This window comes from Mya arenaria, chromosome 6 (genome assembly GCF_026914265.1).
Source record: "Mya arenaria isolate MELC-2E11 chromosome 6, ASM2691426v1".
In the NCBI taxonomy this organism is placed as follows: Eukaryota; Metazoa; Mollusca; class Bivalvia; order Myida; family Myidae; genus Mya; species Mya arenaria.
In genome coordinates this window covers 69,771,660-69,782,696 of record NC_069127.1, presented here as the reverse complement: position 1 = coordinate 69,782,696, position 11,037 = coordinate 69,771,660, and positions in this window count along the sequence as shown.

Here is an 11,037-nt window from a genome sequence, read left to right as displayed (position 1 = left end):
CGAAGTACCAGAACAAAACAGTTGTGTTGACGTTGTACAAACGGAAAGAAGCCGTACTGTTGGATGACCTTGAAATGGGCCGCCTGCCACCATGCAACTTTATTCTCAGGTACATGGTAGCTATAGTTCTTATACTCGGCTGATTTTGATTCTCATGGCATATGGCTCCTTTAGCATACAAGTATCGTTGGTAATCAATGCTTTGACCATATTTTAGCATTTCATTGGGACGGAGTATTTTATTTAAGATCGCATTTTAATGACTGGCATAGCCACTATTTTGCGAGAATCCAACGAATCGTGCATTTTTGTCAATGCCGCATACTCCATTAAACCCTGAATACAAAATTTTGAAAATGCCTGAAAGCCTAAGCCTTTAATACTGTATAATAAAATTGAATATGTGTTTAGCCTGAACGACTGTATCGCTGCCCCAGATGGCAATCTGGTATTTCTGAGCCTGTACCAGCCACTGGGAGATCTTAACACGCTCCTAAAACGAGACCCACTCTGTCACGTTATCGGCGAGAAGCATGCTCAGTGGGTAGCAGCGGGCGTTTTGCTAGGCATGGACTTCCTGCACGCGCGCAATATCGTGCATGGCAACATCAAGGCGTCCAAGGTCCTTATCAACAGCCTTGGTTACCCGGTCTTGGTGAGTAAGGTTTACAGTTCGGGGGGATGAAAGAAACAGTTCTAAATGCCATAACATTAGCAATAATAGATCCATGGGGAGCATCTGGCACCCGTCCCCTTAAAATCGTCACAGCTTTTATTTTAATGTAGGAGAAACAAGTCAAAAAATACGCCCAAAATGCACCATTCCCCCCCCCCCCACACACACACACGCACCCACCCCAACACTTTATGCCAAATCAATATTGGTTCTGAGAGAGGGGCGCAAGTCAAAAGGTCACGCCTCTAAGTTACACCCCCTCCTACGTCAAATTGTGATAGCGCCCCTGATAAGAACTATTTAGAACGTTTGGGCTTTCAGTCCTCGAGTTACACTCGCTATAATATGTTTGATTCATATGATAAGAAGTGTTGATAGTTTTACAGACATATCCCTCATTACGTCTTAGTCAAAGGCAAAACTAGAACCACCCCAAAGACAAGTCTTCTTTACTAGTCCTAATGTGTATACTAATGTGTACTACATATGGCCGCAATTTCCCGAGATATCTTAAATCTTTTATGACCGAATCAAGCTGAGCTCACTATTTTTGCTTTGCGTGGAATTGTGTATATTTTGTTTTGAATAACACTGAGACTTTTAAAAGAAAAAAAAACTTGATGACGATCACAATGATTTTTTTTTCTTAAAATCTGGCCCCAAAATCACGAAATACTTAAGTCAAATCTCAATCTCAATCTTAACTCATTTTTCCACATTACAGTATGGCATTATCAAAAAAGAACTAATATTTACTATTTTTAAAAGCACATGTTCATATGCATTATGTTGATAAACATGATTGCACAATCTTCTAAAAACAGTTTTTCTAGAGCACAAAATGTACTTGAGTAAAACTCAAAAATGATACATTGGACTCAAGTACAATATTTGCTCTCAATGTTGTTGTTTTTCTATAATCTCTTTACCAAATTCTTTTATCATCATAATGAATGAGAGAATGCACTTTTTAAAAGTGTAAAACATTTACAATTTTGAATCATATGATGCTGTTATTTGATAAAAAAAAAAAAAGCGTTGAGACTGAGACTGAGATCTAACTTGAGTATTTTCGTGATATCGGAGCCAGGTTTAAGTTTTGTTAAATACAATAAGAGTACTAGCTTGTTACGCTTAAGTCACGCGATTCAACAAAAGGCTAAAAGTCCTTGTGGGCTGAGGTTTTGTTCTCAGTTTTTTTTCCTTGACTGTTTCGGCGTGGGTTCGCAACCAACTAAAACCAGAAAATAATTTTATACAAGTGTATTTTTTTCTGCAATTTCGGTATCAAAGAGTGAAATAGTAATCATAAAAGTGTTTTCAGATGCATTACCGGGAAAACAAATCTGGATGCAAAAACATGAGCGAGTCCCCTTAAACCGTATTTAGTGTTTAAAAAAATGTATTGACAAACATAATTCTAGAATTTTACTCTTAGTTTATTCTTAAAATACACGTAGCCGGGTTTTTTTTATCATACATGTACAAGTAACAATCTCATAAAACAGAACTGCGTCCCTCCAACGTGAGAGGAGAAAATCGTCTGAGAATCCAACTTGTCATTGTCGTAGTAATGGCATGAAAATATAAATAGGAATGATTTCAATACTTTATTTTTGCATCACATGACATTTGTTCATTACCCAGTGTTTCATAATTATGTCAAACAGCTACTGTTCCAACATGGTTTCGGTTACGCGTGGATTGCACACGAAATCGGTGATGTTAAGACATTTATGGCTGCATTCACTCGAAGACTGAAAGACTGTGCTTTACAGAAACTTAATGCTGACATAAACTCATCGGCAAAAGCAATCTATTATTGCCAATTTAAATCATTACTTGACATTGAAAAATATCTAACACTTAATATGCCATATTCACATAGAAAAGCCCTTTCGAACTTTCGATGCTCGTGCCATAAATTGATGGTAGAAAAGGGGAGACATGTGAATATAGAACGACAGTATAGATTTTGCCCATTTTGCTTAAGTCGAAATGTGTACACTGTCGAAGATGAATTACATATGCTGTTAATTTGTCCACTTTATAACGACTTGAGAAATGAACATTTTATGCCACAATGGCTAAATGCATTTTAGAGTGTTACTCTATTTAATGCTATCATGTCGAGTGATCAGGAAGAACATATACATTGTTTGGCAAACTTTTTAGTAAATGCATTTTCTTTAAGAGATGCAACTATTCAAGTTTAAACAACATTCAATTACGAACATAATTATATGTTACAAACATGTTTAAATATCGTTTCATAACCATTATATGTGTCACTGTACATACATGTGCATGTCTATTTATTATTTAAATTATGAATATGTCATCTATATAACAAACGTGATACTGTGTATTTTGGGCTGGAGGCCTTGTAGTACGTATTATTCGTACTATTCGTATTCGTATTCGTAAATATGATGTGTTTTAAAGGCATTTAGATTGTCAGTTTTACTAATTATAGTCGTTTATTGCTACCGAAATACGGACTAAATTAACGTCCTTTTTTCCTGTTCTTTCGAAATAATAAGCGTTCCCCTCATACATGTTCATGTATTCGTTTCTTCGGTGTTTCTAGCGGTAACCGTTGTTAAATTAAACTCTGCGCTTCTTTTAAGAGATAACATATCTTTCAAATCTTCTCTGAACTTGGTCCCCGCCAGAATGTACACGTAGAAGTTGAGAACGGAATTGCTCTCCTGTAGAAGCCAGAATATCACTTGCAGGAAGTAGTGTTCCTCGAGCACCTCGTCTGTGTAGAAGAACGCCAGCACGTGGCGCGGTAGCATTGTGACTAAGAAAGCAAGGTTTGCGGCAAGCAATATTCGAGTGGTCGAAGAAAGTTGCGTACCGGAAGTTTGAAGGCGTCTTAGTTTAAGGGTAACAAGTATATACGTACTTCCGATAACCATGACAACGAACGGTACAACGAATCCATTGACTAGATCCACATAGAATAGCCAGTTCATGTCTAATAGGTTGTACACACGGAAAAGGCACCACACGGGTGCATTGACGGCGATTGAGATAGCGAGCGTGATTACCACGGCGATTAAAGCGGCGCAAGTAGTATTTTGTTCCTTCATCCGAATGGGAAATGCGACACTCATCACTCGCTCCACTGTTATGGCCGCTAGCAGCCAGTTCGATATATGACGGTTAATGGTCCACGTCAAGGCATGGATGTTGTGTTTGTCTCTGATGCTGATAAGCCGGTTGGATCTCAGGGAACCCACGATGCTGTTGACAGTAAATATAATATCGGAGACAGCAAGGGCTGTGAACAGTACTGAAGTTGATTTACCTCTGTAGTCAGGTCGCCTCATCAGCATGACTATGATTACATTTCCGAGTATGCCGACGAATGCCAGGAATAGGTAGCCGTAGTTTGTTACACTGTTGACGTACCATACATACTGTTTGAAACCGGTGGCCGTAATGATGGAATCGCCCGCCGTGGTGTTCACAATCGTGCTGTTGATGGTAACATTGTCACTCGTGGTCACAAGCTCAAACCCTTGTGTAACATTAAATTCTGTGACATTAGCATCCCACATTGTGGTGCCATTATACATTGAAATGTTTGACATTTTCAATCAAACTAGGTACCCTAGTTATTTGTTTCAATATTGTATTTTAAATTTTAAACTAATAACTAGTGTTTAAGTTGTGTGTTGTTGTTTTTCCACATACACGAAATACCGTTAATCCACTAGCTACATCTCATCGTAACTGTTCAAATAATTGTTCACCATTGAATTTCAACATCACCTACCTTTCAAATATATTGAAGCCATAATTTATGATAATTGCCAAAGGTCTGTAAAAAGAGATCACGCTCAATGTAAGTGCGTGTGATGCAGTAATTATAAAAAAATGAGTAATTTAGTCAGATGAACGTATTAAACAATTCCGGAAATTTTCAGATTTTTATGTGCCATTAGGGAACAAGTGCTAGGATACGATCGTTTAACATTAATTGATGTCTAACATTGCCAGTCCTCTTAATTGATCAAAAGACGTAAATCGACAATTATTTTAGTTGTAAATGCTTTATGTCATTCGAAAACAAATGCACTGGATTATATTTCGGATGAGTTTTTTCACACTTGTTTATTTTTTTTAATTTCCCTAGAGCAACTTTGCTATTAACCCCAACAATAATTGAGTCGTTGCGTACGTTGTTGGCGTACATCGGGAATTTGTTAATTTTTTGCAACTCAATGCTTCATGAAATTTGTTATAGAAATACGATTGTTGATATTCTTATATGACAAGAAAGGCAAAACTGTCGCCCAAATAGTAAATGGGATTGCATGTAGGTTTATTAATTAGTATAAATTTAATTCGACATATAACAATAGAAAACATCACAAAAACGTCAAGTAAGATGTAACATAATTTACCAATGCGCATTGTTTAGCGGCTTGGTAAATTAATAAAATTATTTTTTTCGGCCAAAAAAGAAGACTCGGTAACGTGACGTCAACTATATATGACGTAGTTTTAATCATATGCAGTTCAAGATTTCCGGTAAAAAACGGCAAGCAAAAGACATATCAAGTTGAAAAAGTAAGATTTTATGTTTTCCCGCGACCAGATTTGTTAAAACTTCTGTATTTTGTTTATCTATTGTATGTTTTCTATAATATTTATGTCGACAAAAAGTACATTAATTATACCTTTTAATTAGTAAGTGTTTGTCCTATTTTGACTCTGATTTTAGCGTTTATTATATGTATACTTTAATCTAGCCGCGGAGTCACACGTGTCAAATAATGCCAAAAAATAAATTAACGAAGTTGTAACTTGCCGAAATATTTAAAGAAATATGCATTTGTTTATAAAGCTGCAACTGCAGTCTAAAAGTACATAAAATTGACTACAAATTGGTGTGCATTTGTCTTAAGTTGAATATAAACTGAATTTAACACTTGAAAATTGCAAAATCTAGCCACGATGTCACAGCCTTTGATATTAATGTGATGTCGACGTTACGTTTGAAAACTCAATAATGTTTACGTATACGATTATATACGAACATTGCAATATAATTCACTCATAACTTATTTGTTTAAAATTAAATTAAAATGAATAATGTATAAATACTTTCATCTCCACTATTAAGATGAAGTTCGAAACTGGAGCAGAAAAAATAGCATACTATCGAAAAACACCTCAAGTAATCTATGCAACGTTAAAACGGTTAAAAATGACGATAACGTCGGTTACGCTAATGTACGCCAACATCGTACGCAACGTCTGATTATTTGTTTTCAAAACTATATATAAAGTTAAACATGCACGAATCTAAACCATGCAGCATATGCTGTTTGCCTTTGGGTATGTTGTTGCTCATTCGGAACTCCTCGGCAATTTTCTAGATGTATATGGACGGTTTACAATGTCAGAAGTCTTTACACTATAACTACGCTGCAAGTAGATCGCGTAGTAATTTCAATTTAGCAGTTAAACTTAATGACTTAACTCTTGGGAACTTTAATTATGTTTGCAATAAAACACATCACTGGTAATCAATTCAAACTTAGATGTACAAATACACGATAAGAAATACATTTAACTAATAATATTATTTAAAATTTTACGAACTACTTCTTCTGATGTACCGGCATACATCCGAGGTTATTTTCGATAGAAAATGGCCGAGGAGTTCCGAAGGGCTGTTGCTTTTAAGTTATCCGATGTACAAATTACTTTTCATCTCAAGCCATTGGCAAAATGTTGATGCCAAGTTAGTAAATGGTATTTAAAAGGGTATTGTAAACTTATAGCAACATGAATGTCCAATTGTTGTTTATTAAGTTATTGCAGTTTGGAAGTTTGTTCTTCATTTTAACTGGAATCGGCGTTGAATGGCCTTTCTTCAATAAACCAAGGCCAGAAAAGCATGTTTTCTTTTCTACTCATAAAAACCTTTAATATGGGGTCGCCAGACATCTAAAAATCCCATAATTGTACATCGGGGACCTTAAGCAAGCCGCAGCTGTGCTCATTGGTAGAGCATCCGCTTCCGGTGCGGAAGGTTCCGGGTTCAAACAACGACCGCGTCATCATGAAATACGTTAATTTTAGGTACCAATGTCCATTTTCTCGCCCGTCTTAAGTACTCAAACTAGAAACTCAACATTGCACATTTTAATTTACCGTAAAATTGCTATTGGAAGAACAGCAAATGACGGCAATATTGGTGTATTCTGTACAAACTATATTCGATTTACATTTTCTAACACTATGTTATCCAAATTCATTACATTACAACTTTATGTTGTAACGTTTAAGAGTTCACTTTTCTGAATATGATCGTTACACTCAAAGGGGCTAGACACCAGATGATACACGTGCAAGAAAAAAAGAAAATTGTCAAAAACTTGCATATAATTGACATCGCTGTGTACAACGCATTGAATCTTACTTACTGACGTATCACATCGCTTACGACACATAAAAATAGCGTCGGTATAGTTATCTGTACTCATAACCAGATATGATTTAAACTGGGAAACCATTATGCACTATTTTAAACGGGAAAACACAGATGAGACAGCAACATGGTGGTTGCGTGTATTATTTATACCATATAAAGTGATGTGTTATTGGCCACCTACTAGCTTGCATTGACAATTCTAGGCTTGTTTTGAGGAAATACTGTATTTGCCGATTTTTTGAAAAACTGGTGTCTAGCCTTATTAAGCATCAATACAAAAGTGGACATGACTCCAGTTACTCTCCGGCCTGGCGCTCGGCATTAGAGGGTAGTACTGGGTAATTTTCCGTGTATCGGTGCTTCCGGGCTCGTTAAAGAGGTGAAAATGGCTACAATATCGAGTCCTGGTCTCCTTGTATCCAACGATGTCTCCTCAACTCTGCTATTATTTAGATGTGACTGGGATTTGTAGTTCCTTCTTTCCAATGTCACTTGTGGCTTTTTAAACCTCTTTACGTCGATGTACATTTTACGTCGCGATGGCGTCAAGGAGGGTCAATAGCCATTATGCAGCCAGTGAGCGCGGGCAGACCTTCATAAATTCTCAGAAACAAACTAACAACCGCAGGTGCATTAGTTTTAATGTGATGTTATCAAAACAGCACATTCACAATACATGTACTAGAAAAAAATAATGCAATTCTATTAAGAGCGTTAAAGGCAAGCGTAAGCATTTGTAATGGATTTTATTTTTAGAAATAAGTTCAATATCGTAGAGCCCATTTTTACGGTCAATGTGACGTTTGATTGGAATTGCGTTTTCCCTACAGGAAAACTAAATACGTCGACAATATATGTTTATTAAATTAATTAAAATCGGCATAGAGCTATCCCACGAGTATTAAATTTCGCGATAACACAAACGTTAACAATAATTACGTGCCATTGTAATCAGAACACTTAGAAAAAACAGACAATAAGCGTAATGTGAGGTTCAATGTATTGTTTGTGTGTATGTTTATTGAGATCATATGAGCAGAACATTTGAACGTTTTCTAAACGGCATAAAACGATAGGGTTAACAGAGTTATTAGAACTGCTTTTTGAAGGGGGTGGGGGTCTTTAAGTACAGACTATTTATTTCATGCTTTCCGTTAGATTATATACAGATTAATCACTGAAATAAAAATTGTTTTAAACAGAAAAAAATATCAATTTGATATTTTTCACTATTTTGATTTTTAGCCCGTTCTTCTAGCATCAACGCGAACATTTCCGAAATGACATTACGTGCGCATTTATTTTGGTTAAACGCTACTAAATGTATTTTTATACCACTTTTAGGCATATAACAAAAAAATACTTGTTTCAAACATTAATCTTCTATATAATTACTAGCTCGATTTCGTATTCCTATAACTGTAATGTACATAACTGTCTTTGTATGCCTGCTTGTTTCAGAGCGGCTACATAAAGGTGTTGGAAGGACCGGATATTGAGGGTCTTGACGTCTACACGCCGGCGTATGCGGCCCCAGAGCGCATGCGCGGGAAACGGGGATCCTCTGTGGACATATTCTGTGTCGGCTGCCTTGCCTATGAGATTGTAACACACAAGTATGATGGGGCATCGTGATTTTTACACTAATGATTTACAAATTAATTATTGATATTTACATGAAAGGTTGAGTAATGGACTGAACATCATACAATATGAATTACATCGTTTTAGTCTATAGACGTCTGTTCTTTCGACTTTTACAGTCTTCCATAGTTGTTCGCTAACCAACAGAAATTATTCAAGGAACCGTAAGAAAATGAAATATTAATGATTGAAGCACACATACCCCGCAATAATCGTTCTTCATACTTGCCTATTAGGCCTCCGTTTGACCCTGACGTGAAGACGATGGCGAAATACGACGTACGGCCGACCTTTGAGCCGAAAATGTTCTCGCTGGCCGGGGAGCTCTTCATAGCCGCATGCCTTTGGTAGGGAGCCAAGGGAGGGAGTTGATCTCTCTGAGTTTGTTTTAATAATAGCTGTCAAGGTGTAAATTAGTAGAAAAATGTACTTTTCAATTATTGCACGCAAACACGCACATGAAACGTAGTTCAATAATCGCCATGTATTAATTAATTAATACTATAAACAAATCAATGACTATTGCCTTCATTCTCTGTGCCGGTTTCAGTTTACAATACTGATATCATATCCGGTTTTTTCCAGCAAAAGTCAACATGAACGATTCGATGTTGGATTTGAGAAAGAAAATTTGCTCACAGAGGAGTAAGTTATTTTCGTCTTATTCTAATATAAAACAAATTGATACTTAATTTTGTTTCTGATAAAGAATTATTCCCGATGTTCACCCCAAACCCTTTTCAATGAAAGAAAAACTTCTCTGAAACAGCATAATGTCAGCTTATGATTACGAAGTCGTCTAATAATAAATTCCATGTTATTTCGTAACAATGTATTAACCGTCTTCATTATTATTCCATATTATAAGTAGGCCGCGTCTCTAGGGATACATGTTAACATTTGCCAATGGACAAGAGTCTATGGATAACTCTTTGTATTGTAAGAACAGTGAATACTTATCAATTCTAACATATAACATGTATTTCAACTTTCCTAAGTCTGTGTCGTAAAGGAACCATTTCGATGTCCGTGAAAAGAAAAAACACCCATATTAAATATGTTTTTATAAAGAAATGTTAGCCAGTCAAACTAACGAAAAACATTGAGACTGATCGTTGTTCTGCATATTTCATTTGTCAAGGGAAAACACTGGGCTTTAAAAGTGCAGCATATTTGCGCGACTATCTTTCGTGGGTTTTAATGATAGGAAACACGGGCTGCAAGTGTAGCGTATATTGCATTTCTCAGAAAACTAACATAGACTTCGCCCCTAATATCGACCTATGTTTTTCCACATGCCTCCTTAATTGTATCGCAAACATTTAATGCGAAATGACTCTGGTGGTGGGGGAGATACAGGTTTAACTTAATATTTAATAATGACAACAGCACTCTCTTGATTCAATTGGGTTTACCGGGGAATTCCAATTTCGTGTCACTTCTGCTTAGTTCTTTCACTTTTTAGAACGTTTAAACTTATGTTTACCTTCATTCAAATTATGAAAAAATATATATGTATATTCACACTTGAACATATTCAGCCGCGTCTTTGATGTCTTGTATCAACATTCGTCTTGTTGTTATTGCCTGGTTAACTGATGCAATTGCCCTCATCTTTCACAGATGGTTCAGCTCACTGGACTGGCGGGAGTACAGAAGACAGACGCTTAAGTCGCCACTTCTTGACGCTGTATGTTTTACAACATATGCAACTCAACTTTTTTGCATAATTGGGATATTTTCGTTGGGGTTACATACGCAGAAGACGCAATGTGCGGTTACAACCGAATGCAATGCACCGTTTAAAACACTGGATAATATAAAAGCCCGTCAAGTATTTTAAAATAATGTTCATGGCCTTAGAGAGCGCTTAGCAGAAAATTTATGTTCTTCAAGTATTTTTACCGAGCAACATTCACAACATATTCATGTCTGAGAATGTGAAACAACCAAGTACATATAGTCCCTGAAATTCAACCGAATTAGTAATGGCATGAACGCAATTCAATAGACCTGATCAATGAATTTCTTCGACTTTGATGAACTCAAAATTAAACAATAATCTGTGTATTTCTTTGTCTCTAGCTGCAGCAGGTGGAGAACGGTGCTTGCCTTACGTGGGAAGAACGTGCCGTCCACTTTGACTGGGGCCGCGTCGTGGACGTCGTCTGTCCCGACATGGACGCTACCGACGCACCAGACCTGGACTTGGCGGCACTGGACGCATGTCTGCTGGAGTGCTTCCGGTGATCCGTCTGCT